Source organism: Lactuca virosa, chromosome 4 (assembly GCF_052849685.1).
Source record: "Lactuca virosa cultivar CGN04683 chromosome 4, Lactuca_virosa_CGN04683_v6, whole genome shotgun sequence".
In the NCBI taxonomy this organism is placed as follows: domain Eukaryota; kingdom Viridiplantae; phylum Streptophyta; class Magnoliopsida; order Asterales; family Asteraceae; genus Lactuca; species Lactuca virosa.
Window position 1 is genome coordinate 46,044,261 of NC_136429.1, and position 6,623 is coordinate 46,050,883.

Here is a 6,623-nt window from a genome sequence, read left to right on the forward strand (position 1 = left end):
GTTCTTGTGTTATGCTTGTATTCCCCCCCTTAAAACAGTAGAAATTATGAAAATACGGGGGTATGAACTCACATGATAGGTGGTGTTTCGGATAGCGTTTTGTTTCACGGAAATGAGTTTGTTTGATGAAAAACGGGCTCAAATCGGGCAGAGTTTCGACTGGAGAGAGGTTAACTTCTCGGGAATCTCGGGGCTTCAAGTCTTGCTTAGGGTTTGAAATAGGATACCGGGGCTTTAGGGCTTGTATATAAGTTTGTGGAAGTGAAAAATATGAAAATGTGTGAAATTTGGGGTGAAAAGTGTAAGTTTTTCGGAAACCCTCGCATGCCTTATATAGGCCGAAGCCTCGGATCCGAGGCTATGCGAGGCGGACGCGTGTCGGACAGGTGGCGAAGGAAGGAAGCTGCTTCGGACAGGTGGCTCGCAGGTTCTAGCATCGGACTGGACCCAACCTCGGTCCAATGGGAAGGCGCCACAAAGGTCCGAGGGGTGTCCGGGGGTATCTCATTCGAAGGTGTCGGTTGCCTATTGGTTCTCGGTCTCGGTCCAATCAGATGGTGACACGGTGAGCTTCGGTCCAATCCAATGGTGCCACGTGGAGGCCTGCATGCAAGGGTGACGTGTCCGAGGGTCACCCATGCGAAAATGCCCAGTTTTTATTATTTATTGGTTTTTGTGTCAAAAACTTGCGAAAATCATAACTTTCGCATACGAGCTCCGTTTTTGACGTTCTTTATATGCACGCGTAGGTAAAATTATACTATACGACTTTCGTTTAGACTTCGTCGGCTGATTTTGACTTTATTTTTAATATTATTATTTTTAACAGACCGGGACAGGAAATCCGTTAAAAATTCATAACTTCTTCATCCGACGTCCGTTTTTGTCTGTCTTTTTACCGTTGTACTACTATTGACAAGACCTTCAATTCTCGTTTAGGTTGTGTCGGATAAAAATCACTTGATCTTTATTTCGAGTTTTTAGTTGTACACTGTTATACTGAAACTTAGAAAAAATCGTAACTTCCTCATACGAAGTCAGATTTTACCGTTCTTTTTATGAAAGTTCTTGGTTTAATATAAACTACAACTTTCATTTAGATTGTTAAGGCTAAAAAGCCTTTTATTGAAAATTCAGTTTTTACACTGAATAGTGTTTTGCCGGTTTTGTCGCGGATCTTCGATTAGTCATAACTTCTTCGTTATAACTCGGATTTTAGTGTTCTTTATGTTTTTGGAAACCTTGTTACAATATCTATCACTTGGTTCATCCCAATCGAGATTGTTAAATAATTTATTTTTGAGGGTCAATTATGTAAATATACATAGTGTGCTAAAATTTATCTTTATTGTTTTAAAAAGAACTACAAATTGATCTACATTATTACATATGTTTGAAATAACGGTTTGTTACACCAACTCTCCTTCTTTATTATCTACCACTATCACTCCAGCTTTCTTCGGTACGACCTGAACTGGGCTAACCCATTTTCTGTATGATATCAGGTATATCAATCCAACATCTAAAAGCTTCATTAGTTCCTTCTTAACTACTTCCATCATCGGAGGGTTCAGTCTTCGATGGGCTTCTCGTGAGGATTTGAAATCTTCTTCCATCAGAATTCTATGCATGCACAAAGATGGGCCGAGTCCTTTTATATAAACAATGGTCCACCCATTCACGTTCTTGTCCTGCTTCAGAACTCCAGTCAGTTCAGATTCTTCCTTTTCTGATAGCTTGTTGGATATGATGACTAGAAGTGTTTCCTCTTCTCCAAGAAACGCATATTTCAAATGCTCTGGTAGAGTTTTCAGCTCCAATATGGGTGCTTACACTTCAGAAGTAAAATGTTTGAAGTTAGAATCATGTAGATTAAAAATCTAATTTTCATACTTGAGCTTCCTCTGGTGGTCCATGTGAGCTACCATTTCCTACACTTTCTTGTCAACAATATATTTTTCTGATAGTACCTGAGTTGCATTAACAAACATATTTCTATGGATTACTAATGCTAGTGACTCACGGTTAGTAGTCTCAAAATATCCTACAGTTAATGGTTCGATTACATCTATGAAATTAACAGTTGAAACATCGTATGGATAACGCATGACATCATAAATATTGAAGTTGATGTCTTCACCATCGAATTCAATGGAAAGGGTACCATCATAAACATCTATTTTAGTTCTTGCGATTTCGAGAATGGTCTCCCCAAAAGAATGGAACTGGAATTCGATGAGTCGTTATCTCCCATATCTGAGACGTAAAAGTCCGTTGGAAATATTAACTCATTCACTTGGACCAAAACGTCCTCTAGTACACCTTTTGGGTGTACTATAGAACGATCAGCCAACTGAATTATGATATCAGCTACTTTCAATGGCCCTACCCCGATAGTTTTATAGACTAAATAAGGTAAAACATTTATTGAAGCTCCTAAGTCCAGCATGGCACAGGGCACTGAAAGACTCCCCAACTTGCAAGGAACATTGAATACTCATGGATCCTTGCACCTTGGGGGTAACCTTTTTTGTAGAACGGCTAAAACATTTTTGTTGACTTTAACTGTTTTGTTACCTTTCGGTTTTCTTTTAGAGGTACACAATTCTTTCAGAAATTTTAAATAACAATATACCTGTTTTATAGCATCTAGGAGTGGGGTGTTTACCTCAACTTTTCTGAATAAATCCATAATCTCTATGTCCTCCTCTGTTTTCGTGTTTTTCAGTCTTGAAGGAAAAAGGAGGGGGAGTGATTTTCACTTCAGCTTATGCAGACTTGTCTTTTTTCTACACTCTTCAGTTACTTCTGGTTCTTGCTCAACCACCATCTCTTCTTCTTCATCTCCCTACCGATCTGGTCCCTTGTAGTTTTAACCACTTTTGAGGGTTACAACACAAGCATTGTGCTTTGGGTTTGTCTCGGTCTGGGATGGGATCTTTACTTGTGCTTCCATCTTGTTCATCGTTCTCGCGAGTTATGATACTTGTTGCTCCAGATTTTTGATACTAGACTTGGTCTAATTCTGAAAGGCTTGGGTACTAGTAGCTTGACTTTTAACAATGTCTTCTAGAGACATGTTGGAACTGCTGGCTTGCTGCCATTCATGGCTATAATCTTGTATTGGTAATGTTTCATATAAGTGATGGTACAATACATCTTGTCTATATATGCTTCTACATCCATTTTAAGATAAGATATACTAAATTGCCACAACCTACAGGAACATGTTTTTTCTTTCAAGGTCTACCTCATATGCCTCTAATGCTCCCTAACCCCAAATTGGTTTAATCCACTAGGTAGTACCTCATAATGCCTCTGATGATTTTTAAGTAAATCCACCTTATCCTTTATCTCTATACAAATATGATTTCTTCATTTTTGTCCTTTCAGCCTCATATTTTACAATTTGTCCATCATGTACAATCTCAACTCTTTTAACATGGTGATAATAGGCTTCTAACTTCTTCCTGACATCCATAATTAGAGCATTAAAACTCTCAGAGAAGCCATTTTCAACAACATCACAACATCTCCCAGGTTGGAAGACCAAGTCTTAGGATCTTTACCATGAGGTATTAATGGGTATTAGGGGTTTAGTGTCTCAATTTCCTTCATCACATCTTTAAATGCACTCTTAGTTGTTGCTTTATATGCTTTCCAAAATAGTGTATGATAGATGGCCCCAGTTTATCTCTTCTACAAATTCTGGCAAACATGTCTTGCACACTATCTATGGTCTACAAATTGAATCAACTCTTTAACAGCCCCAATCAAACCTTGTAATTAAAAAAAGGTTTAGTTCCAACTTCATACTATAAATATAAATGTATTACTATATAATGTACTCACATTATGTTGATCTAATGTAAAACTATATCTATTGTCTAAATTCAAATTAAGATCATCAATTAAAATATCCAAAAACCACTTCCAATTCTATGGGTTCTCCATACAAACCACTGCCCAAGCAATAGGATATATCTTGTCATTTGCATACCTTCCAACTGCACAAAGCAATTCCCACTTACAAATCTCTATCAAAAAATAGCCATCAAGACACAGCATAGTTGCATAACATTGACTTTAATAGCCTTGGATCCTTAAATATTATTCCAAGAATGGGTTTTTGTTTTTTCTAAGTTTAATAACTCATTAAAAATGGATTGGTCCTACATGGTAGGTTCAATTTATCTCCCGTTATCGTCATCTATAATGTTGTTCTCCTCCTCCAAATCAACACGCGATTTACTCAAGAAATGATCATTAGATGTCATGTTCATAATCACTACATCCTTATTAAATTCCACACCCACATTCCTAAGATCATTTATGTTATCTTCATTTTCACCATCAATACAAGACTCATATTTATTATATGGATTATCGTCATCATCAAACCACCCATCTACAACAACCCCAATATGATCCATATAAATAGAAATTATATCATCTGTTCCATGAACATCAAAAATAAAAGCAACATATTCTATATCATCTTAAATAAGATTAATCCCATCCATCAGGGATTTTTTTGGTTCATAATAGTATTAACTTTTTACATTTTTCATGCATGAAACGTTTGAAGAAGGTCAAACACTCAGAATGTCATAGCAGAAAAATCAACATCATTGAACATGGTTTTCACACCACCCGTGTAAGAGAAAAATATTACGAGTAAATACCCCTCAATCCATTAGGGTATGATTGTGTCATTGCAACTACTTCTTTGATTCTTCAGTTTACTCACAAAAATGGTTCAAACCCCCTAGCTCACGATCAATTCCTATTGACAAATGAATAATGAACTTGACAGATGAAGAGGGTAGGTTTAAGTATCAGACTCAGTTAATGAGATGTGGAATATCCTACGTGTGACCGGATTCTCCCCAAAACAATATATTAATTGGCACGCAAGATCAACAACCGATAAACTGTTACAGTAAAAAAAAAAAAAAAACTTTAATAACTAGATTAGACAAATACCTTACCTTTAATGTACAACGGCATTTTCCCTGTATTAAAAGAGAAAGGGTGTGTGGGAATAAGTTATTTGGGGTTTTAATTTATTTTTTTAATTATAAAAATATTTAAGCGAATAAAAGAAAATGGAAATGAAAATCAGGAGGACAAAATAGTCTCTTCAAATGCATTCAAATTTTCGAAGGACCAAAATCTACACGATATTTTCAATTTTTGACTAATCATGCATCAAAAAATAAATTGGTCTAAAAATCTCCTTTTTGGTAAACCATAGGGACTAATTTTGCAATTTAGTCAAAAATTTATTGTATCATGATATGCCCCATGAAACTGATTTTTTTTAAACAGCAAACTATTCTACTCCTAAAAACCAATTTTGCAATTTACTTAAAATTTCCTTGCTAATGTTGGATTAATAGGTTAATAGGAAACTTTCCTTATTATAAGATTTGTTTATATCTAATTTAAATAAGGTATTTTATGAAACTTGATATAGACGTTGTTTTAGTTTTTGTGTTTGTTTAGGATTCAATTCTATCTAGTATAAATAGGGTACAAGTTTTAGATGTTTGAATCAAGGTTTAGTGGTCTCGTCTATTAGTAAAAGTTTAGTAGTCAAGCAATTTTCATTGTTTCTTTTTTCTTCTATTTTGTTGCACACATGTTTCTTCTTTGCATACAACTGAAGTAGGTTCCAACCTAAATAAAACTTACAGTTGATGTTTAAATTTTGTTGATATACATTCAAACTTTTGCGTTATGACCAATGTGTTCAAAAAAAGTTATACGATTTGCTTTCAAATAGTTTTCGACAAACATTTGCTGTTAAATTTGCCTAGTTCAATTGCCAAGCTTGACTTATTTAATGTTTAAAATTCTTTTAAAAAATCATGAATATTACAAAAGTTAAACCTTTTATTTCAAATTTTGCATCGAGTTCAAGCATTTGATGTTTTAAACTTTTATTGTTTTTGGATTGGGTTCAAGTTTGTTTCTTTTATGTCTTTTATTTATCAAATTTGTTGGTTTCAAGGGATGCCATTTCATCAAGTTCATTACTTTTAGACCATTTACTTTTAAATCTTTCAAATTTATTGTTTAGACTATGTTGTTTGTTGCTACAAATTTGTCAAATTTGTAGTTTATTGTTTGTTGTGTTTATTTGTTCATTTCTTTATAGATAGACCCAATGGGTAGATCATCCTTCATGTGGAATGATTTTACATATGTAAAACTCATGGAAAGAAAGATAAACATCTTAGCATTTGTAGAGAACTTACATGTGCTATAAGCTTAAAAGATTGCAGAATTGATTCCAGAATACACTAAGAAACATGACAACAATATAAAGAGTTCTCATAACGACAATTAAGTTCCGACTACTGTATCTGTACAATAAACGAATCAGCAAATGATATGGTCAAGAAGATATGTGAATTTGGTCAGAGAATCGATAAGTCAAGATTTGCAGAAAAAGAAAAATTACCTTCTTGAATCAATATCCCAACATACAGAAGAACCCTTCGGTGGTGGAAGAGGGGGAGACGATCGAGGCTCTTGGTGGTTGAAAGGGGCGACGACAGTGGCGGATCTTGGTGGTCAAAGGCGCCATCAATCGTGTGAGGCATAGTTCGACAGTG